We start from the raw sequence: 26,051 nt of genomic DNA, 5'->3' as shown, positions 1-26,051 counted from the left end.
AGAGAGAGAGAGAGAGAGAGAGAGAGAGAGAGAGAGGGAGAGAGAGAGAGAGAGAGAGAGTCACAAAACAAACAATAATATTGGCTTTGTGTTTTGCTATGTAGTTATCTGCACCAGTGCCTTTTTATTTCTTTATATGGCTTCATGGACTGTCCAGTGTTCTTTTATTTTAGACTGAAGGACTTTCTTTATTAGGAGTAATTACTAAGGACAAATACCCTCAGCTTTTGATTTTCTGGGAATGTTTTAATATCACTTTCATTTTGAAGGATAGTTTGGTAGATATAGAATTCTTAACTGACAGTTTTTCTTTCAACATTTTTTGCATTAACATTCTTTGCTGATTTTAAATTATCCCACTGCCTAATGACCTCCATGGTTTCTGCAGATAAATTCACTGCTAATCTTCCTGAGGATCCCTTGTTCATGACAAATTGCTTCTCTCTTGCTGCTTTCAAGATTCTCTGGCTTTGGCTTTTGACAGTTTGATTATAGTATGTCTTGATGTGTATCTCTCTCTGTTTATTCTTCTTGGAGTTTGTTAATCTTCTTTTGTAGATCCATGCCTTTTATTAAATTTGGGAAATATAGAGCCATTATTATTTTCAAATATCCTCTCTTTCTTTTGCTTTTCTCTTTCTGAGACTCTTATTATGAATATATGTTGGTACACTTGGTGGTGTTAACCTAGGTTTCTTAAGCTCTGTTCATTTTTTTCCTCTCCTCAGACCATAAAATTTTAATTTACCTATCTTCAAGCTTACTAAATCTGTATTCTGCCTGATCAAATATGCTGTTGAAACCCTCAAGTGAATTATTCATTTTAGTTATTGCATTTCACAGTGCTGAAATTTGTTTTCTTTTATACTTTTAATCTTTTATTGATTATTCTTTAGTTGTTAAGACATATTTCTCCTGGTTTCCTTTAGTTCTTTATCCATGATTTTCTTCAAATTTTAATCATATTTAAGAATAAGTTTAAAAGGTTCAGTTTTCTGTTTCCTTGGGGACAGTTTCTGTTAAATTCTGGTATTAACAGACAATATTTTCTTATTTTATGTGTTTTATATTTTTTGTTGAAAATAGACATTTTAATATTATAATCTGATAACTCTAGAAATCAGAATATGTCCTTCTTCATAGTTTATTTTTCTTGCTTATATATGTTATAGTTGTTCTATTCTCTCTGGAGCCAGGGAACATGGTCTCACACTAGGAACATGGACTGCCATCTTCAAGACCACAGTGGAACCAAAGAGGACAAGTGAAAATACCACAAATCTCTACTGCCATTTCTATGTTGATTCTTTCTTGATTTAGCATTTTCTTGGTTGTTGTAAATCTCTGATTATTTTTCCAGAGTTCTGACAAAGTATATTCTGACTGTTTCTGATAAGTTTTTGTGGTGTTTCTGTGGAGACATGGGCCATTAGAGCTAACTACTCTGCCACTTTTATTTATATCAGTCTCTCTACATAAATTTCAATTACATATTTCTTATTGTGAGTGAAAATGAATGTTTTTGTATGTCTAAGGCACATTTTATATTTTAAAATTGTTCATAGTTTTGTCTATTTTCAACCAAATTTAATCTATTTAGAAGAAACAGGAGGTTATGGCAAAAGTGCCAGTTATATCCAGTCAGCATCCAATTTTCCCTTTTCTGTCATAGTATCAGAATCTCCAATTTTCAAGAAGAACAAATGTTGGCCAGAATGAAGTCTACATATTATAGTCTCTCTTGCAGCTAAGTGTAGAGTTATAATTATATTCTGGCCAGTATAATATTTGCAGAAGTGATACAAGCTGCTCTGAATTTTTTCCTTCAAGAGAAGAGGTGTGCATTTCTTATTCCATTCTTTGCTCCATTCCATTGCCTGAGTAAAAAGCACGATGATGAAACATTTGGGACCATGTAAGATAGCAGTAATTTCCTATCATGAAGCAACCAGTAAGTTCTGGGTCCCTAAAAATCTTCTTGAAGCAAATCTGCCAAACCAGCTTCTTACTTCTGTCTTCATTACATAAGATGATCTTCTATCTCATTTAAGCTACTGTTGTTTGGGTTTCTTTTACATAAAACATATTGTATATTTCAAGTAGTGCAAAGATTCCCTGAGAATAGTTCCAGTTGTGAAAATCATTGGCACTAGAAGATTGTTAAACAGGCATGACAGCTAAAGAATCCAATAAGGAGAATATGAGAACTGCGTATCTACCTATCTAGCTAGCTAGCTATATAAAATTGCCTGCACTTTTAAAAAAAATTGTTTTTATCTATTATGATGGAAGAAAATAATACCAAAAAAGAAGAGATCCTTGTGATAAGAATAATTTTGTATTTAAAATTCATGGATTATTTTAAAAGATGTGATTTTAAACAATTTTCCCCATCAGATGGTATAATGGGAATTGGAATATAATAGTAAGGAAGCAAAGTTAAAGATAAGTTGTTTTCTACAATAAAATAATAAAAAGACGTCACCATAGCATTTTGGAGTCAGTGAGGTTTGTAGAGAGTAGAAAAAAGATTAGGAAAGAATTAGTAACCAAGAAGTTGGTCTGCAGGGATAACGAATTCAACAGAGAGATAAATAAGAAAATTTTGAGAAAATTTATTCATACTATATAATGTACTCTCTACCTTCCTATTTAATTTTAAGTAAACTGTAAATGGTTCACTAACATTATAGAAATCATCATTGCTATTTAATAATAAAAAAAGTTGAATTCTGATTAACATTGGTATAGATTGTACGAAAACAGATGTACCCTAGAAAGTTTCAGGTATATGTGAATTATCTAATATTATGTCTTACTCTGTTTTAAATACTAGGTATACAAATGTAAACAAGATGAAAAATCTCCATCCTCTAATACCTCACAGTCTAGAAAGTTATAAAATGAAGAGTGACAAAACAATGGAACAAGTGTTGGATACTGTGGATACAGAAAGTGTTCTAGGTGCAGAGGAAAGTCAGGCTTTGTAAGTCCAGTGACAGTGTAGAAAAGGAGGAAGTAACATATAACATTCCAGGAGGAAATACCTTTGGTGGATGCAAGTTGGAGAATCCCCAGTAAAAAGAATAACAACAATATACAAATGTAGAGAGGTATAAATCAATATATTACATCAGTGACTCACAAGTGGTTTCAAATTGTGAGTCCAGAATATTTCAGGAGGATTAAAAGAAGACACATTGGGAGAATTATACATTTTGTCCAACTATTCAAGGGACTTTTGAATTCTCTTTGCATGTGGCAGAATTTAAAACAGTAATTTCAGTTATTCAGTAAACAAAGTGTTGTGTTAGGCATGTGCTTTGTGCCAGACTCATTTAGATATGACATGGCAAATGGAGGGAGCAACCTTATATCCTAAAGGAAGAGGAAAGACTTTTTGAATAAAGAAACATTAGTAAAATCAGGTGCTACAATTTTTCTGGAAGAAAATGAATTAATGTTATATAGAATATGGTGTGGAGGAGAGGGGAGAGGGAAATTTATTGTAACTGGAGTGATCGGGAAATGCTTCTTTGAGAAGAGAACATTTGTTGAGACCTGAATAAAGAAATGGAGAGCCATGTAAATATCTGCCTGAAGAAGTTTCCAAGAAGAATAAATAGCAAGGGCACAGAGATGGGAGTAAGCTTATTGTTTGAAGGATAAAAAGGAAACCAGTATGGGATGAACATAGTGAATAAGAAGTAACAATGAGTTTGGAGAGTCAGAGAGGGACCAAGTATATAAAAATGTGTAAACAAAGTAAGTGAATGTGGATATAAGTTACATTTCAATGGAAATCCATTCTAAGTTTGTGGGCATGGAATGGTATAATTTGGTTTACCTTTTACAAACATATCTCTAGTTTCTGTGTGGAAAATATACTACATTTAAGCATAATGAAATAAAAGATTCCAGTTTAGAGCCTATTTCAAGATCCCAAGTAAGAATGTTTTGGAAATGCAGTAAAAATAATGAGAAATGTTTGAATTTGGAATATATTCTGGCAGGAGAGATGTGACAGGTTATCCGAAAAAAAAATTGTGAAGTGTGAGGAAATAGGCTTTTGATTTTTTTTTTCTGAGTAAAAGGATAGATAACAATGCCCATACCTGGGATGAAAAAGGTTTAGGAAGAGTGAATTTGAGCAGGAACAGACTGAGAGAAAATTGGAATTATTAATTCTGTTGTGGCCCTATTGGCGTCCACGTTCCTAGCAGACAGAGTGGAAACACTGAATAAGCAATTGGATATAGGAGTCTGGAGCCCAGAAGAGGTCTGGTAGAGAAATATAACATTGAGTGTCATTAAAATATGACTAGTAATTATGTTATGGGATTGGAAAAATTATCCAGAGAGGAAGGCTAGAAAGATAAACTACACAGGCTAAAGAGCAAGAGCTGGAGTCCTTCACACTTAGAGATCTGTCAAAGGAGTAAAACTTATCAAAGGAGGCTTAAAATGAGCCACCAGGAAAGTAGAGATGGAGAGAAATATATATATACACAAATGTGTGTGTGTGTGTGTGTGTGTGTGTGTGTGTGTGTATAATGTCACTGTGGACTTAGGAGAACTGTTTCAAGAAAGAATCCAGTGGTCAACTGTGTCAAACACTAGCGAGAAGTCAAGTAAGATAATTTCAAATGGAACATTGACTTTGGCAAGATGTAGATCATTGCTGGCTTTAACAGAAGCCAATTCAGTACAATGTTGTAGACTAAAGAATTATTGGAGTAGTTTAAGAATTGAATTATTTGGTGCCGTGGGAAATGAAAACACCACATAAAGAAAATTATTTTAAAAGCGTTTTGTCATGAATGGGAGGAAAGAAAATGCTGGTGGTTGGAAAAGTTAAGGGCCAAGTGAAGATTGTGTTTAGGTTTTATGTTAATCCAAGTTATACAATCACATAATGTAAAGAGTTAAATAAGCCTAAAAGGCTGTTATATAAATGTAGCCATTCCCTGCATGTATCATCCTCCATTTCGCAGTCCTTAGCAATGCTGCAGTCAACTATTTTAACTAATGTTTAGTTTGTTTGTTTTCCTTTGATCTTAGTGTCTAATTTGCCTCCTTTGTCTATGTTAGACTTTTCCTGTCTGTTGTTTTTCTTTCCTATTTTCCTCATTACTTTTTTGTTTCCTTTATATCTCACTTCCCAAGTTGTCTTTTTTTCCCTTTTCTTTTATGTATGTATTCATTTATTTTTGATACAGGGTCTCACTGTGTCACCCAGGCTGGAGTGCAGTGGTGCCATCATAGCTCACTGCAGCCTCAGATTACCCACGCTCAGGTGCTCACCAACAAATCTGGCTAATTTTTGTATATTTATTATTATTATTTTTGGCAGATATTGGATTTTGCCATGTTGCCTAGATTGGTCTTGAACTCCTGCTCTCAAATAGTCTGCCTGCCTCCGCCTCCCAAAGTGCTGGGATTATAGGCATGAGCCACTGCACCGAGTCCCAAATCTTCTTAATCCTGTTTTACTGTTTCTTTCTTACTAGCTCACCTCTACTTTATTGTTTTTACTTCCTCTTTATCTTCCTTCTTTTTCTTTCTCTCCCCTCTTTCTCTCTGTCACTCTGATATGACTAGTTGTAGCATTAAAATGTCACATATAGATACTTTTGTTGAAAGTATCTACGTATACGCTCTGTTCTTAAACTTGTCAAATTCGCCAAACAATTGTAGCTTTCTATCTAAGGAAAAAAAATGTCTTTTGATGTGATGTTAACTGTATTTTATTTCTTCAGCAACAATTATTTAAAAGAAATAATAAAGGATACATATAGAATGCATTTTGATAAGTTTAAAGATTTTCTGAGAGTAGATCTTTTTGGCTTATTTTGTATTTTCTTTATTTTTCTTTTTTTCTTTTGAGACAGAATCACACTCAGTCGCCCAGGCTGGAATACAGTGACACAATCTCAGCTCACTGCAGCCTCTGCCTCCTGGGCTCAAGCCATTTTCCTCCCTCAGCTTCCCAAGAACCTGGGATTACAGGCACCCACCGCCATGCCTGGCTAATTTTTGTATTTTCAGTGGAGACAATGTTTCACCATGTTGTCCTGACTGGTCTTGAACTCCTGACCTCAGGCGATCCGCCTACCTCGGCCTCCTAAAGTGCTGGGATTACAGGCATGAGCCACTGTGCCTGGCCTCATTTAGTATTTTCTTAAGCTCAATTACTCTGCCTAATTCATCTGTATCTCTGTATCTCTGGTACCTCATGTTTGATAGGTAATAGCTATTCAAAACTGTAGTGTAACTGTGTTATTAAACTTTTTGTAGAGCAGAACACAACACTAGCACATTGACAAACTCTGAATGTGTCAACTTAAGCACAACCTTTGTGTTTTAAGTTACACAAACACACGACTTTCCTTAGCATGGTTTTCTTCCACGTTAAACCTTGACTTTCAAAGTAAAACTTTATGTAATAAAAACCCAGTACCACTATTAACCTCTATGGCAGATGTTGTTCATATGCTCTGCTGTTTACTTGATATGGTCTTCACATTTACTCAGTAAAATATGTGTCAGGTCCTTATGCTACATTCAAAAGCCAGAGGGGATGCTTACAAAATAGTGTAAGAATGCTGCAAGAGAAGAGTTAAAAACAAAGAAAAAAGCTGTTGATTTTCCTCAGGGAGTCTGGGCAGGCTTCAGAGACGTGGTGATTTTTGATCTGAGTCTGAAAGGGTGAGGGATGGAAGCCATTTCAACAAGGCATGATATCCAACACAATCTTTATCACAGTTTCAAAAAGTAGTCATAAGTTTTAGTGAAGTAGCAACATAATTTTTTAAGTGTTTGCTACTTTTTTTGCTGTATAAAGAAATACAGACAATAGGTAATATGCCATCAGACAAGAACAACTTAAACTGAGCCTATTCAGTGTGGGAGCATTTAATTCAGAATCTCCATGTAATTTCCTTTTATTTAAACCATTATTAAGAAATATCCTCTAGCTTATCATGTGTGAATTTTAAGCCTCAGTGGTATTAGCTCTGAAACATACAGAGCACTTTGAGGATTATATTAATTTAAGCAGTGCTACCTGTTAGTGAGCATTTGATTGCCCACAATGCAGAAGGCTTTACTCATGTTATTGATTTGTTGGCAAATATATTGGGTGAAAATCCCCTGATATTGCAGGTAGTCATGCATTCCAAGTTTTATTGGATTTGTGAGCCATTTTCCTCTGTCTTTAAACCTGTGATATCTTTCTATAAATAGAACCACCCAGGTGTTAACTGCAAAAGAACATTCACTGTTAAGCAGCTGTTCCCTAGGCTTGTGTCTCTGATGCTCAGTTATAACAAGTACTTTGTTTTCTTTGGTTTAATTTTATTTTGATATTTCCAAGTTAGTTAATAGAAGAGAAAGTGTAAAATTCATTTAAAATTATCTAAGGGAGACAACACTTTGGCTCTATGAAGACCAAAGGTAATAAATTATATGTTTAGATCATTTTATGTAAATTGAAGATGGTTTTCTTTCCAAATAGGTATCGTAGATGACTTTGAAAATAATGTTATGTATTTAATTTTAAACAAAAATATGATGTAAATATATTTCATTTTCTATGGTATTTTGACCAGTTGTACTTCCAGAACCAGCCAAATATTCACAAAAGGTATGTTGATAAATCCCAGACTGTAGATGCTTATAGCCCACTTCTTATGTGCAATGTCTGATATTTCACAGAGATAGAAGAATCTTTATTCACTTATTCAAAATTAAAGGCCCAAAGTTGTGAAAATTTAAAACTTCTAGCATTTACAATTTAGTGATCATGGCATTAGAAATATAATTTACTTAACCTTTGCAGTGTCCTTGGACATACAGATTAAGTCCACAGAAATGTCAGTCTCTGGACCTCATGGGAGAACCCTGTCTCTCGGGGGGAGATAGTTACTGGTAAAAGAAAAGAAAATGTAACATTACCATAGCATAATAAAAAAAACTTACCTCTTTGTATTTTTATTGAAAAAGTATATATATGTAGAATTTCTAATGGAATGCCTTAATAGCTAATGATTGTGTTAGTGTCTTCACCCCCAAGTTCATATTTCTTTTCACTACATTTTCCTTTGTTAGTAGAAGAAATATATTTATGGATGGGAGGCATAACTAGCAAGGAAAGTGAAATGAGAATGAGAGATCACTGAGAAAGTAGTAACTAGAACATTTGAGGCTAGGGACTCAGAAAATAAGCACACAATAAAAGAAGACGAGGATTTAGATTTAGTAGTAGCTTTAGCCACACTGTGTGTGCTTTTCAAGTGCATTTCTGGACAAACATAGCAAAATTTTTCATGTTGTAAATGACCCTGATTCTGTTTAAGGTAAAAGCGCTGGATTATGCTCTTGTCCCGGTTCTACCACCCAAGAACTGTGTAAATTTTGATAAGAAGTTAAACCTCTCTGACTCTCAGGTACCAGCCTCAATTCAAGCTGGCATATATGAATTGCTGGTCCTATTAAGTGCTAGTATTTGTGTTAGATTCGCAGACTCCAAAGATGAAAGAAGATTACTTTCACTTGACTTCTTGCAAACATCCTCATCTTGAATCCCCCAATTCCAATTTCATCACACTAAATAACTTCTAAATTGTCTACACTGCTCTAAAGTGATCTCTTTGTGATGGAAATCTTCTCAAAGATTTTTCAATGTTGCAATACCACCCTGTGACCCTCATAAAAAAGCATTCTATTCCCTTTAAATGTATACCTGACTCTTAAGGTCAGTCGCTCTCTGACTCTTGTTCCATTTTCCAGCACTCTTCACTAAGCCTCATCCGTAATAATCCCCTTTCTGTCTCTGCCTCAGCAATGCTCTCTCTGGTGTCACTTTTGTTCCTCTCTACTATGTGTATCTCTTTCCACCTAAAACATCATTATGTATCACTTCCATTATTCCTAACTTCTATAATTATTTGTACCTCAATGCTTAAATAACTCTTGCTTCAGGCATATGTCTCCTCTGATCCTGCTGATGTATCATGGAAATTATCAAGTAGTATCATACATCTCTTTACGGATCTCTTTACTAGCTATCTTAACAATTCAAGAGTATTGAATCAGAGTATGAATTATTAAATTAGGTCACCTAGGTTTAAATCCAATCTACCCCAATATTGTGTTATTTAACATGTTTCATCTGTAGCCCCTTGGTATGTGACGTGATCATTAGTACCTAAATCTTTGGAATAAGAGTTAAAAAACAAACCAAAAAACACATAAAATTAAGCTAGTAAAAATAAAAAATCAATGCATGTGAAATTCTGTACACAGAGCCTGACACATAATACATGTTTCGTAAATGTTATTTTTATATTATTGGTAATATTGTTTAACCTCTGTATCTCTATTACCTTAAACATTACCTAACATGACCCATTTCTTAATTCACTGATTAAGTGAATTTTATTTGGGCATTTATGTCAACCATTATGTAATCGCAGGATGTAGAAATATAAAGAGTAAGTATGACACGTGGGTGAACAAATGAATGAAAGAATAAGCAAAGGTAGTATTCTTATTCATAAAGAGTGCTACCAAGTAGTAGAAAAGACATGCATGCAAAGAATATAACAAAGAGTATGTATCAGTTTGGGCTCAGTGCAGGAAATAAATCTTTCCAAAGTATGTCAAACAGAAAGGAAATCTAATTCAGATAATTTATAGCTTGAAAAAATTGTGGAATGGGCTAGGAATGAAAGTCAGGATCAGCCAGAGATTCCCAAGTTTAAGTGCACATCACTAAACTCCAGAGGATACTAGGCTACTCCTACTGTCACAGCTGACTCCCATTCACATGATAGTGGTGACTAAAGGCTGGGGATCTGAGTGTGTGGCTCCTCAACTGCCTGTATGTGCTCTGGTCTCCACAATTTTGTTTTCTATGAGCAAAAGCAGACAGATGTTTTTCATCTAACTTTCACAGCCAAAATCGTATGAGGGTGCAAATAATTAGACACCACTGAGCAAGTCTATGAAATGTACTTCTCTTTCCAAGCACTCCAGTGACAAAGTGGAAATAGATTTTGTAGGAAAATGTTTCCTTTTAAAAGTCTCTGCTTTTTAATCTATATTCGATACCCCCTTAAAAAAAAATTCTACCATTCCAATCTCAGTATCAGTCACTTCACAGGCTCCCACAGAACACCATTTTTCTAGATCTATCTAGTGTTCCAGCGATGAAGTACGTTATCAGGATTTTATGAAACACAGAGTAGGGGCATGAAAGAGTAGCTGAAGTGGAGTGTGTGGGTCCAGGAGGGCTTCCTCAAAGAGCACTGTGACAAAGAAAGCAAGGAAGCAGTTACAATAAAGTCCATGTATTATTTCATGTAAGAAGTTTCCTTGAAAGGAAAGAATTCCCTGCTGAAGATATTTTTTTATTTGGAAAAATATATTTGTGGAATGCTATTAACAGGGTACTAATAACAAAGCTGAGTGTAGACATGAGGATAATTCAGTCTATTTTTACCAATAAATAAATACTTGAGGGACTGAAATTCTATTCATTCAGTTTATATTGGCTCATGGCATTAAACACTCGCAAACAGGTAATTTTGTCTGCCACAATCTAGACTTTAACGAATGATTTGGAATTTTAGTAATGTAGTCTTTCGTAAAGTATGTGCTTTGTTTAAGCTGTGCTCAAACAAAACTAGACATAAAAAAAATCTGAAATAATTGTTTTTTTCTCTCATTTCTTATTATAAAATCAGAGTAAATTTCCATTATCGGAAAATTATTAATCTTGTTTTAAGATATGACAGGCAATGAAGAGGAGGTAAAATAATTAAATTTATTTTATTTTATTATATATATCGCTGTTGATTTTATTGGGAAATGAAGCTTCATCACTTAAAAATGTTATATTTTATTCATATTCCACATGAAAATATTATTGATTAACATTCCATAATTTCTAAAGAGCTAAGAAATCCAGTTAAAATGCATCATAAATTCACGTTTTTATAGTAAATCTGTAATTTAACTATGGGATACAGAGAGTTAATCCACCAAAAGTCACTTTGCTGTAGAAGGCAGCAAATGAGTTTTCCAAAGAGTTACCTCATATAATCCATTATCTGATAAATGTTATTACTAACCTTGACCACTTTCAACTCTTAAAATTTGTTATCTCATCGTCCCAGTGAGAGATATAAGCATTATTAAAATTACTTCTTAGATGTTAAAATTATAATTGATATTTCCTAATTATATTGAAATTTTACATTAATATTTTAAAATTGATGTTTACATTATTTTACTTTTATTTTATTCTCTTTGAATCGGGTTCCTTTTAATTCTTTTCTGAACTGTAAGATGGGCCTAAGGTGAAAAAAAATTTCTTATTTTATCAAACCATATTTAATTTTAGTGTTAAAATGTCCTTTCCTTAGGCTTTTATAGATTATACAGGTGGAAGAGTGCTTATCAGAAGAGTTTGGATTTTGGAGTTTTGGATTTTAAGAATGTTCAACCTGTAGTATACTGGTGGCATTTTACTATTTTTTAAAGGGAAGAGAAGGTACCAAAGTAAAATTGTCTTATACAAAGCAAATGATAAAAGATATTTACTTTCATCATAAACGATCATAAATATCTCTGCCTACTGCATTGTACTTTTTTATAATAAGTTCAGAAATTTTAGAATTTTTTGCTAAGTTTAACTAAAATTTTATAAGCAGACTTCCACAGTTATGATATATTGGATGATTGTCAAACATTTAAAAAATTATCACTGCTTTTCAAAAACTTTATTTTAATTTACAAAGATATGATTATCGTATGATAAAAAAGATGATAATCAATACAACAGCAGATATGTTGGTTGACTGGGAGCAATGTGGTTTAGGAAATTGACTTGAGATAAAGGAATAAGCCTGACAGGTTGAACTGTAGTGGCATAGGTCTATCAGTGATTGATTGACTAATCACTACGTGACCACATTTTGGCCTTGAAACACACAAAACAGAATTGTTGGAATCCTTGTTTTTAAATCAGAGAGAATTTTTATCATCATTGAAAATAGTAAAGCACTTACTACTATTGGCAGGTAGCTAACAATCATGAGGAGTGATGTAAACAAAAAATGATAGAAGAAAAGAAAATAGCATAGTCTTTGATAACATAATTTAACCACAGAATCAATCAAACTAAATGTCCAGCTTTTTTCTAGCTTTCCTATTAAGTAAGCTAATAGATATATTTTTTGCTTAAGCAAATTTTGTTTGGTTTTCTGATAATTATGCCTTAAAATGTCCTGATAAATAGCAAAAGTAAAAATCTCTTTTTCTTATACCTTCTAAACATTCTACACTGAGACAACCGATGTTAACTATTACAAATTGATGTCTTTATTTCTTTAATTTCATTATTATTATACTTTAAGTTCTAGGGTACATGTGCACAACATGCAGGTTTGTTACATAGGTATAGATGAGCCATTTTGGTTTGCTGCGCCCATGAACTCGTCATTTACATTAGGTATTTCTCCTAACGCTATCCCACCCCCAGCCACCCACCCCCCAATAGGCCGTGGTGTGTGATGCTCCCCTCTCTGTGTCCATGTGTTCTCCCTTTTTTTTTTTTTTTTTTTTTTTTCCAGATGGGAATCTCACCTGCTGCCGCCAGGCGGAAGTGCAGTGGCCAGATCCTCAGCTCACTGCAAGCTCTGCCTCCCCGGGTTTAGCGCCATTTCTCCTGCCTCAGCATCCTGAGTAGCTGGACTACATGACGGCCAGCCATTCGCCCGCTTAGTTTTTTTGTATTTTTTTTTTTTTTTTTTTTTTTTTTTTTTTTTTTTTTTTTTTTTTTTTTTTTTTTTTTAGTAGAGATGGGAGTTTCACCGTGTTTAGCCCAGGATGGTCCCGATCTCTGATCTCGTGACCAGCCCGTCGCGACCCTTCCCATAAGTGCTGGGATTACAGGCTTGAACCAACCGGCCCTGCTGTGTTCTCATTTTTTAAACTCCCCACTTATGAGTGAGAACATGTGTGTTGGTTTCTGTCCCTTGTGATATTTTGGCTGAAAACCACGGCTTCCAGCTTCCATCCATGTCCTACAAAGGACAGGAACTCATCCTTTTTTTTGGATGACTGCATAGTATTTCATATATGTATGTGCCACATTTTCTTTATCCAGCTAATTATTGATGGACATTTGTTGGTTCCAATCTTTGCTATTGTGAATAGTGCTGTAAATAAACATACGTGTGCATATGTCTTATAGTAGCATAATTTAGAACCTTGGTATTACTCAGTATGGGATTGCTGGGCAAATGGTATTCCTAGTTTTAGACCTTTGAGGAATCACCACACTGTCTTTCACATGGTTGAACTAATTACACTCCCAACAACAGTGTAAAAGTGTTCTATTTCTCTACCTCCCTTCCAGCCATCCTGTTGTTTCTGACTTTAATGATCACCATACTAACTAGTGTGAGATGGTATCTCATTGTGGTTTTGATTTGCATTCTCAGATGACCAGTGAGATGAGCGTTTTTCATATGTCCTATTGGCTGCATAAATCCCTTCTTTTTGAGAAGTGTGCTTGTTCATATCCTTTGCCCACTTTTGATGGATGTTTTTTTTCTTGAAAATTGTTTAAGTTCTTTGTAAAATCTGGATATTTTAGCCCTTTGGTCAGATGGATAAAGATTTGCAAAAACTTTCCTCCATTCTGGTAGGTTGCCGTTCCACCTCTGATGACAGTTCTTTGCGTGCAGGAGCTCTTAGTTTAAATTAGATCCCATTGTCAATTTTGCTTGTTGTTGCCATTGCTTTTTGGTGTTTTAGTCATGAAGTGTTTGCTCATGCCTATGTCCTGAGTCGTATTGCCTAGGTTTTCTTCTAGTTTTATAGTTTTAGGTCTTACATTTAAGTTTTTAATCCATCTTGAGTTAATTTTTGTATAAGGTGTAAGGAAAGGACCCAGTTTCAGCTTTCTACATATGGCTAGTCAGTTTTCCCAGCGCCATTTATTAAATAGGGAATCCTTTCCCCATTGCTTGTTTTTGTCAGGTTTGTCAAAGATTAGATGGTTGTAGATGTGTGGTGTTATTTCTGAGGCCTCTATTCCATTCCATTGAACTATATCTCTGTTTTGGTACCAGTACCACGCTGCTTTGGTTACTATAGCCTTGCAGCATAGTTTGAAGTCAAGTAGTGTGATGCCTTCCACTTTGTTCTTTTGGCTTAGGATTGTTTTGGCTATGTGGGCTCTTTTTTGGTTCCATATGAAATGTAAATTAGGTTTTGCCAATTCTGTGAAGAAAGTCAGTGGTATCTTGATGGGGATAGCATTTAATCTATAAATTACCTTGGGCAGTATGGCCATTTTCACAATACTTATTCTTCCTCTCCATGAGCATGGCATGTTATTCCATTTGTTTGTGTTCTTTTTTATTTTGTTGAGCAGTGGCTTGCAGTTCTCCTTTAAGGGGTCCTTCACTTCCCTTTTAAGTTGGATTCCTATTTTATTCTCTTTGTAGTAATTGTGAATGGGAGTTCACTCATGATCTGGCTCTCTGTTCTTGGTGTATAGGAGTGTTTGTGATTTTTGCACATTGATTTTGTATCCTGAGACTTTGCTGAAGTTGCTTATCAGCTTAAGAACATTTGGGACTGAGATGTGGGAGTTTTCTAAATATACAGTCATTTCATCTCCAAACAGAGACAATTTGACTTTCTCTTTTCCTAATTAAATAGCCTTTATTTCTTTCTCCTGCCTGATTGCCCTGGCCAGAACTGCCAACACTATGTTGAATAGGAGTGGTGAAAGAGGGCATCCTTATCTTGTGCTGGTTTTCAAAGGGAATGCTTCCAGTTTTGCCCATTCAGTATGATATTGGCTGTGGGTTTGTCATAAATAGCTCTTATTATTTTGAGATATGTTCCATCAACACCTAGTTTATTGAGAGTTTTAGAATGAAAGGCTGTTGAATTTGGTTGAAGGCTTTTCTGCATCTATTGAGATAATCATGTGGTTTTGTCATTGGTTCTGTTTATGTGATGGATTACGTTTATTGATTTGTGTATGTTGAAACAGCCTTGCATCCCAGGGATGAAGCTGACTTGATCGTGGTGGATAAGCTTTTTGATATGCTGCTGGATTCAGTTTGCCAGTATTTTATTGAGGATTTTTGCAAGTATATGATATCTTTCACATCTTGTGTCTACTTTTACAAAACGAGGTCTACCTCCATAGATGATAGATAGATGATAGATACTGTATTAGTCTGTTCTCATGCTGCTAATAAAGACATATCTGAGGCTAAGTAATTTATAAGGGAAAGAGGTTTAATTGACTCACAGTTTCTCATGGCTGGGGAGGACTCACAATCATGGTAGAAGGTGAAGGAGGAAAAAAGTCATGTCTTACATGGTGGCAGGCAAGAAAGTATATGCAGGAGAGTTCCCTTTTATAAAACCATCAGCTCTCATGAGACTTATTCACTATCATGAGAACATTCACAGAAAAGATCCTCCCCATGATTCAATTACCTTCCACCAGGTCCCTCCCACAACATGTGGGAATTATAGGAGTTACAATTCAAGATGAGATTTGGGTGGGGACACAGTAAAACGGTATCATTCTACCCCTGGCCCCTCACAAATCTCATGTCCTCAAATTTCAAAATCAATCATGCCATCCCAACAGTCCCCAGAACTTTTGACTCATTTCAGCATTAACTCAAAAGTCCACAGTCCAAAGTCTCATCTAAGACAAGGAAAGTCCCTTCTGCCTATGATCCTATAAAATCAAAAGCAAGTTAGTTACTTCCTAGATACAATGGAGATACAGGCACTGGGTAAATTCAGCTATTCAAAATGGAAGATATTGCCCAAAACATAGGGGCTACAGGCCCCATGAATTTCTGGATTCCAGTGGGTCAGTCAAATCTCAAAGCTCTGAAATGATCTCCTTTGACTCCATATCTTACATCCAGGGCACACTGATGAAAAAGGTGGGTCCCCATGGTCTTGTGCAGCTCCACCCTTGTGGCTTGCAGGGTATACCTCCCCCGTCCTGTATGCTTTCACAGGCTATCATTGAGTATCTGTGGCTTTTCCAGGCAAACCATGCAAGTTGTCAGTGGATGTATCATCCACCAGTGATAGATCCATCAGTAGATAATAGATCCACCAACAGCTTGCACCATTTGCCTGGAAAAGATACAGACACTCAATGCCAGCCAGTGACTCTCTTCTCACACAACTAGGCAGTGCCCCAGTGAGGAGTCTGTGTGGGGATTCCCATCCTACATTTCCATCCTGCACTGCCTTAGCAGAGGTTCTCCATGAGGGCTCTGTCCCTGAAGCCCTCCTGTGCCTGGACATCCAGGCACTTACACACATCCTCTGAAATCTAGGGAGAGGTTCCCAAACCTCAGTTCTTGACTTTTGTGCACCTGTAGGTCCAACACAATGTGTAAGCCGCTAAGGCTTGGGACTTGCACCCTCAGAAACAGCCTGAACTGTATGTTGACCCCTTTTAGCCACAGCTGTCATGCAAGGCACCAAATCCTGACACTGCACAAAGGAGTCAGGTCCTGGGTCTGGCATACAAAACCATTTTTCGGCTCCTAGGTCTCTAGGCCTGTAATGGGAGGAACAGCTTTTAAGACCTCTGACATGCCCTGGAGACATTTTCCCCATTGTCTTAGCGATTAAGATTTGACCCTTCTTTACTTATGCAAATTTCTGCAGCTGGCTTGAATTTCTCTTCAGGAAAATGAGCTTTTCTTTTCTATTGCATTATCAGACTGTAAATTTTACAGACATTTATGTTTTACTTTCCTTTTAAATATAAGTTCCCATTACAAACAATATCTTTGTGAATATATCAAACTGAACCCTTTTGACAGCCACCAAATTAACTCTTGAAAGCTTTGCTGCTTAGAAATTTCTTCCACCAGGTACCCTAAGTGATCTCTCCAGTTCAAAGTTCCACAGACTTCTAGGGCAGGGGCAAAATGCTGCCAATCTCTTTGCCAAAGCATAACAAGTGTCACCTTTGCTTCAGTTCCCAACAAGTTCCTCATCTCCATCTGAGATCACTTTAGTCTGGACCTTATTGTTCATATAACTGTCAGCATTTTGGTCAAAGCCATTCAACAAGTCTCTAGGAAGTTCCACACTTTTCCACATTTTCCTATCTTCTTCTGAGCCCTTCAAACTGTTGCAGCCTCGGCCTGTTACCCAGTTCCAAATTTGCTTTCAGATTTTCAGGTGTCTTAAGAGCAACACCCGCCCTACTGGTAGCAATTCACTGTATTAGTGAGTTCACATGCTGCTAATAAACACACCTGAGACTGGGTAATTTATAAAGGAAAGAGGTTTAATTGACTCACAGTTCCACATGGCTGGGGAGTCCTAACAATTATGGCAGAAGGCAAATGAGGAACAAAGTCACATCTAACATGGCGGCAGGCAATATAGCATGTGCAGGGGAGCTCCGCTTAATAAAACTGTCAGATCTTGTGAGATTTATTCACTATCATAAAAAATCACAAAAAAGACCTGCCCAATGATTCAATTACCTCTCACTGTGTCCTTGCCAAGACGTGGGAATTATGGGGGTTACAGTTCAAGATGAAATTTGGGATGGGACACAGACAATCCATCTCAGAGAGATATGTAGGTACATAGATAAATGATAGACAGTTAGACAGACAAATAGATAGATAGATAATAGAAGATTTTTTAAAATATTATTACATTTTAAAATAGGATCATAGTGGTCACAGTGAACATTTAACAATATGTTTTCTCACTTAGCAGTATAAGATGGCCAATTTTCATGTCATTATACATAATTTGAAAAATTATTCATAAGGACTGCATAGTATATTACAGTGCAAATGATCTTTTAAGTTTTTAACACATTTTCCCATAATGAAAATGTATTTTGAATTATTATACATACACATATCTTTGAGTGTGAAAATGTTTTAGTATAAATTCATCACAATAAAATAAAATTGTTCTTCATTTTGATTGTCTTGTTTATCTGTGAAATAATGGTTAAGTAGTTTGTGATATATCACAGAGCTAATGTTATAGTTTACATTTAGCTCAGGCCATCTGACTTTAGAGCCAGCACTCTTATGGCTTATATCATATCAATTCCTCTCTAGGATTTGGTTTTGAATTGCATTAGATTTATGCTTAAACTTTAGGAAGATTTATCTCTCCACTTTTATATTTCTTTTCTTTGTTTTTAGAAAAAAAATATAGTATTTCTTATGTAAGTGAGTATTTTTTATGTAAGTGAGGCATTTCTCATTAAACATAATGCAAGGTATTTTGCAGTTTGCATTGATGTTTGAAATTAAATGTTTTTTTGTTTGTTTGTTTTGTTTTGTTTTGTTTTTATCAGAGGTACCAAGAAAGAATAGTATAAAAGGCCAAATATTCCTGGAGTGTCAATTTATTATATAAAGAGTAATCTAAACAGCAGGCCGAGATAGTAGAATGATATATTTGATGTGCTATAAGAAAAAAATACATTCCAGTTATGAATACTTTACCCAACCAAGCTGTTCTTCAGAGATATAGGCAAGATAATGACTTTGTCAAACAAATAAAAGTTGTGGGGAGTTCATCACCACAGGAAAGGCATTACAAAAATTGCTAAATGGAATTCTTCAAATTGAAACCAAATGGCAATATGAGAGCACATGAAAGAATTATAACTCAGTGATTAAGGAAAATATATATGCAAACACACAGTACTCTAATATTTTAATAGTAATGTGTAAATCAGCTTTAACCCTAGTGTAAATGTTGAAAGGCAGAAGTATTAAGAATAACTATAATTATAATAATTAGCTAATGCACAATATTTTAAAATGTAATTTTGACATCAATAACAGAAAGAGTATTGTGTAGGGAGAAGAAAATGTATGGCATTTTTATATGTGAGTGAGGTTAAATTATTATCAGCTTAAAACAGGCCACTGCAAGAAGATTATGTAAGCCCTGTGGTATTCACAAAGAAAAATTTATAGTAGATACACAAAAATTAAAGAAATGTATAGTGGATATGAAAATTAAAAATTAAAATATACCATTGTAAATAAATTATCAAAGATAAATTATGAAATTATAAAAAAACAAAAAAGAAGAAAAGAAAAAAGAACTACAAAACAGAACATAATTAACAACATGTCAACAGCAAGTTCTTACCTATCAATATTTACATTTTTTTGTTGTTGGTTTTGTTTTTGAGACAGAGTCTCACTCTGTTGCCCAGGCTGGAGTGCAGTAGCAGGATCTCAGTTCACTGCAACCTCTGCCTCCTGGGTTCAAGCAATTCTCCTGCCTCAGCCTCCCAAGTAGCTGGGACTATAGGCATGTGCCACCACGCCTGGCTAATTTTTTGTATTTTTAGTACAGACGGGATTTCACTGAGTTAGCCAGGATGGTCTTGATCTCCTGACCTCATAATCTGCCCACCTTGGCCTCCCAAAGTGCTGGGATTACAGGCATAAGCCACCGTGCCCGGCTGTTGGTTTTTTGTTTGTGTTTGTTTGTTTGTTTGTTTGTTTTGAGACACAGACTTGCTCTGTCACCCAGTCTGGAGCACAGTGGTGTGTTCTCGGCCCACTGAAACCTCCACCTCCTGGGTTAAAGCGATTCTCCTGCCTTAGCCTTCTGAGAAGCTGGGATAACAAGTGCATGCCACCACACCCAGCTAATTGTATTTTTAGTACAGACAGGGTTTCACCATGTTGGCCAAGCTCGTCTTCAACTTTTGGCCTCAAGTGATCCACCTGCTTCCACCTCCCAAAATGCTGGGATTACAGGCATAGCCAGCCTCATGCCCAGCCTCAACATTTACTTTAAATTTAAATGGATTAAACACTCTAATAAAAAGTTGTAAAGTGGCCAAATGGGCACAAAAAACAAGATCCAACTATGTGCTGTCCACAAGACTGGCTTTAGCTTTAACGACACACATACATTGAAAGTGAAGCAATGGGAAAAGATATTCCAAGTAAATCGTAATCAAAACAGAGAATAAGAGTGGCATGGCTATATTTTTATCAGACAAAATAGACTTAAATCAAACACTGTTACGAGACAAGGAAAGTTATTGTATAATTATAGAAGATTTAGTGTATCAATCAAACATAGCAATTTGAATACATTTTCACATACCAACAGAGCACCTATATACAAAGTATATATTAACAGAAATCAAGAACAAAATAGACAGCAATGCAATAATACTAGGAGACTTCAATACTCTACTCTCAACTACGAATCAATCATAGACAGAAAATTAATAAGAAAACAACAGACTTTAACAATGCTACTGACCAAATGAATGAAACAGATATACGAAACATTCAACATTCCATCCAACAGCAACAGGAGGAAAACTGAAAATTTCAAAAATATGTAGAAATTAAGCAATACACTTCTGAGCACCAGTGAGTCAAAGAAGATATCAAAAGAAAAATTTTAAAAACTCTTGAGACAGCTGAAAGTGAAATGAAACGTACCAAAACATATAGAATGCAACAGAAGCAGCACTAAGAGGAAACTTCACAGTGATAAATGCCTACATGAAAAAGGAAGGTCTCAAATAAACAACTTACCTCAAGGAAATAAAAGAAGAACAACTTAAGCCTAAAGAGGAAAAAAAAAGGTTAGAGCAAAGTAAATGAAATAGAAGAGGCAAGGATCCTGAGAAAATGATAGAGTAGAAAGCACCAAAAATCTTTCTCTTCACCCAGACTACAATTGCACTAGCAAAACCTGTCTACATAACAATTTTAAAGGTCTGGTATCTATTTGAAGTATTGAAACTTACAGGGGAAGGCATAAATGGTAAATTTCAGTTAACTTCTGACAATTTTAATTCACAGCAAGATACATCTACACAGCCACCAGCCCCTTGGCAGGCAGCTGTGTACGTATTGCTGAAGCAGTTTGCAGGCCGCTTGTGGGAGCCAGGGTGGGCAAAAAGTATCCTGTCCTCCAAAAACATGGGGTTTTGTTCAGATTACTGTTTGCTGATGCTTATATTGGAGATGCAAACACAGAGTGGGGCCACCATTCTTGCATCCCTCCTCACGCTGTTGCAAGGCCCTTCACCTTGGTCTGAAGCAACTTCCATGAGATTTAAAAGAGCCAACACTCCCTTATATTTTTTACTTTTCTTACCTCACTCCCATTTTTCTCTTTTTCTGTATTGGGAACTGTTTGGATGAACGGAGGCAAGATGGTGCACTTCCGGGTTCTTCATCCCCCCCCCTCAACTTTTCCGTGGCGCGCGAAAATGCAGCCGGCGACCCGGGAAGGTGCAGACCAACTAGGCATGCGCCAGGTGATGTCAATCCCAAGAGACCAAGATTTACCTGGTCGCACCTGCCGAACGCCCCCGACACGCCCGTGCCCCGCCTATCGCCCTCCCACTCCTAGAAAAGCCGCTCCGGAAGAATGCCACGCACGGACTTCCCAGCTTCCCCACTGCGGTCGGGACTGTTGGAACTCCGTTCGAGAGCTGCACGGGTGACTCTGTGGGCCTCATTTGTCGGGGGGCCAACAGACCTCTCCCTACCCACCTTCTTCCCTTGAAGCTAGGTGACCAAAATAAACTTGCAGTTTTGCTCCTACCCTTGCCTAGTCGCTGGTTCTTTTGTACCCGCTCTGGTGGTCTTAGAAAAACAAATCAGGAACTAGATATTTAAAGTCTAGAACATTCAAAAGCAATATATAGAGAATTTAGAAAGTCATCATGCGTGCTAAGGTTCAAAAACGACCTGAGAAGAAATTAAGTTTATACCACAGGTTTACATTACAGTAGGAATAGCCTACAAAATGGAAAGAAAAAGAAAATGGCCTGGCTAACATGGTGAAACCCCGTCTCTACTAAAAAATACAAAAAAAAAAAAACTAGCTGGGCGAGGTGGCGGGCACCTGTAGTCCCAGCTACTCAGGAGGCTGAGGCAGGAGAATGGCGTAAACCCAGGAGGTGGAGCTTGCAGTGGGCTGAGATCCAGCCACTGTACTCCAGCCTGGGCAACAGAGAGAGACTCTGTCTCCAAAAAAAAAAATGAAAACTAAAAAATCAGCAAATCCTGGGACAAAAGGAGAACCCGATTTCCAGATTTACTGCACTATTATATTCAAATGTCCAGTTTTCACCAAAAAAAGACATGAGATAAACAAAGAAACAGGAAAATATAGCCTATTCAAAAATAAATAAATAAACCAGAAACTGTCCCTCAGAAAGACTAGATGGCACATTTGCTAGATAAAGAATTTAAAGCAACCATCTAAAAAATGCTCAGCAATCTACAGAAATACATGGAGAATGTCCAAAATAATGTATAATAAAATGAAAATTTTTTATATGTCCAAAATAATGTATAATAAAATAAATTTTTTATAGGTCCAAAATAACGTATAATAAAATGAAAATTTTTTTATATGTCCTTCATTCTGTTGATGTGGTGTATCATACATTGATTTGCATATATTGAACCAACCTTGCATCAGTGGTATAAATAGCAATTGATTATAGTGTATTATCTTTTTGATATCCTATTGAATTAAAATTTCTTGTATTTGTTAAGGATTTTTGGATGTATGTTCAACAGGAATATTGGCCTGTAGTGTTGTTGTTGCTGTTGTTGTTGTTGTTGTGTCCTAGTCTGGTTTTGGTAGAGCATATAGTTTTTTGTGATTGTCTCTGATGATCGTTTGTGTTTCTGTGGTGTTAGGTGTATTCCTCCCCTAGTTTTATTTCTGATTTTGGTTATTTGGGTCTTACATTTGTATTTTCTTGGTTAGTTGAGGTAGTAGTTTATCGATTTTTTCATCTTTTTGAAGAACCTTTTTTTAATTTCATCAATTCTTTGTAATTTTTGGTATTTTTACATTAAGTTATTTTCTGATCTTATTATTTCCGTTTTCTGCTAATTCTGGGTTTGGTTTGTTCTTACTTTCCTAGTTTCTTGAGTTACATCATTGGATTATTTAAATATTTCTATTTTTTGATGTAATCCATTATTGCTATAAACTTCCCTCTTATTGGTGTTTTTGTTGTAACCCATGGGTTTTGGTACATTGTGTTTTCATTTAATTTGTTTTAACAATTATTGTTTTTAAATTTCTGTCTGAATTTCTCCATTGGCTCAATGGTCATTCAGAGATATGTTGATAAATTTTTATTCATTCACATGGTTTCTAAAGCTCTTGTTATTGATTTCTAGTTTTATTCCATATTGGCCTGAAAAGATGCTTGACATTATGTTAATTTTAAAAATCTGGTGAGACTTGTTTTGTGGCCTGGAATATGGCCTATCCTAGAGGATGTTTCATGTGCTGGTGAGAAAGATGTGCATTCTGCATTTGTTCAATAAAATGTTTTATAAATGCCTATTAAGGCCATTTGCTTTCAAGTCCAGTTTAAGTCCAATATTTCTTTGTTGATCTTCTGTCTAGAAGATCTGTCTAATGCTGAAAGTGGGGTGTTGAAGTCCCCCACTATTATTGTATTGGTGCCTGACTTTATCGATCTAGTAATATTGGCTTTATGCATATAGATCATCCAGTGTTGGGTGCATATATATTTAGACATTGTTTTCTAACTGAATTGATCCCTTTATCACTATATAATTAACTTATTAATCTTTTATTGTTTTGACTTAAAGTATGTTTTATCTGATATAGTTATAGCTATTCTTGCTCACTATTTTAACTTTTAATTTTAATTTTGTGGGTTTTGATATAGGCATGCAATGCATAATAATAACATGGAAAACTGGGTATCCATTTCCTCAAACATTTATGTTTTGTGTTACAAATAATCCAATTACACACTTTTGGTTATTTGTAAATGTACAATTAATAATCCCCTTTTTGTGCTATCAAATAGTAGGTCTCATTCATTCTTCCTATTTTTTTTTTTTTTCTACCCATTAAGCATCCCCACCTCCCCTTCATGTTCCTACTCTCCATCCTGGTATGGTAATCATTCTTCTACTCTCTGTGTCCAGGAGTTCAATCATTTTGATTTTTAGATTCCGAAATATAAGTGAGAACATGTGATGTTTGTCTTTCTGTGCCTGGCTTATTTCACTTAATATAATAATCTCCAGTTCTATCCATGTTTTTGCTAATGACAGGATCTCATTCTTTATATGGCTGAATAGTACTCCATGCTTTATATGTACCATATTTTATCTGTTCAACTGTTCATGGACACTTAGATTGTTTCCAAATCTTAGCTATTGTTAACAGTACTGTAATAAACATGGGATTGCAGATATCTCTGACATACTCATTTTGATCCTTTTGAGTGTTTGCCCAGTAGTGAAATTGCTGGAATATAATGCAGCTCTATTTTCGGTCTTTTAGAAACCTTATCTTTTGTTCATTTTTTTATCAGATTGTTAGATTTTTTCCTTATAGAGTTATTTGAGCTCCTTATGTAGTCTGATTGTTAATCTCTTGTCAGATAGAAAATTCAATAATTTTTCTTCTATTCTTTGGTTGTCTCTTCACTTTCTTGATTGTTTCCTTTGTTTTGCAGAAGCTTTTTAACTTGATGTTATCCCACTTGCCCATTTTCACTTTGGTTGCCTGTGCTTGTGGGGTATTGGTCAAGACATTTTTGTCCAGACCAATGTCCTGGAGAGTGTCCCCAGTGGTTTACTATAGTGGCATCATAGTTTGAAGTCTTAGAGGTAAGGCCTTTGATTTTTGTATATGGCAAGAAAGAGAAGTGTAGTTTCATTCTTCTTCATATGGATATCCAATTTTCCAGCACCATATATTAAAGACAAAGACACTGTCTTTTCCCCCAGTGTATGTTCCATGCATTTCAGTAAAAAAAAAAAAAAAAAAGATTTTACTGTAGGTGTGTGGATTTATTTCTAGGTTTTCTATTATGTTCCATTTGTTGATATGTCTGTTTTTATGCCAGTATCATGCTGTTTTGGTTACTATAGCTCTGTAGTATAACTTGAAGTCAGGTAATCCCTTCAGTTTTGTTCTTTTTCCTCAGGATAGCTTTGGCTATTCTGAGTCTTCTGTGGCTCCATATAAATTTTAGGATTATTTTTCCATTTCTCTGAGGAAGGTCATTGGTATTTTGATAGGGATTGTGTAAAATCTGTAGATTGCTTTGGGTAATACAGACATTTTAATAACATAGATTCTTCCAATTCTTGAACATAGAATATCTTTCCATTTTTGGTGTTCTTTTCAATTTCTTACATCAATTTTTTATAGTTATTATGATACAGATCTTACACTTCTTTTGGTTAATTCCTAGGTGTTTAATTTTATGTGTGTCTATTGTAAATGAGATTATTGTTTTATTTCTTTTCATATTGTTCACTGTTGGTCTACTGATTTTGTATGTTTTTTTTTATCCTTCAAATTTACTGAATTTGTGTATCAGTTGTAATAATTTTTTTGTGGAGTCCTTAAGCTTTTCCAAATTTAAGATCATACTATCTGCAAACAAGAATAATTTGACTTTTTCCTTTCCAATTTAGATGACTTTTATTTCTTTCTCCTGTGTGATTGTTCTAACTAGGACTTCCAGCACTATGTTGAATAGCAGTGTTGACAGGGGGCATCCTTGACATGTTTTGGATCTTAGAGAAAAGGCTTTTAGTTTTTCCTCATTCAGTATAACACTAGCTGTGGGTCTGTCATATATGGCTTTTATTATGTTTAGGTTTGTTTCTTCTATACCCAGTTTTTAAAAGTTTTTATCATGAAGAGATATTGATTTTATCAAATGCTTTTTCATCATCAATTGAAATTATCACATGGTTTTGTCCTTCATTCTGTTGCTATGATGTATCATATGGATTGATTTGCAGATGTTGAACCATCTTTGCACCCCTAGGATAAATTCTACTTCATCATGATGAATTACCTTTCTAATGTGTGCTGGTTTTCTAGTATTTTGTTGAAGAGATCTGCATCAGTACTAATGTGGGATATTGGCCTGTAATTTTCTTTTTTGATGTGTCTTTTTCTGGTTT

This window comes from Rhinopithecus bieti, unplaced genomic scaffold (genome assembly GCF_001698545.2).
Source record: "Rhinopithecus bieti isolate Rb0 unplaced genomic scaffold, ASM169854v2 scaffold_63849, whole genome shotgun sequence".
Taxonomy (NCBI): Eukaryota; Metazoa; Chordata; class Mammalia; order Primates; family Cercopithecidae; genus Rhinopithecus; species Rhinopithecus bieti.
This window is presented reverse-complemented; position numbering follows the sequence as displayed.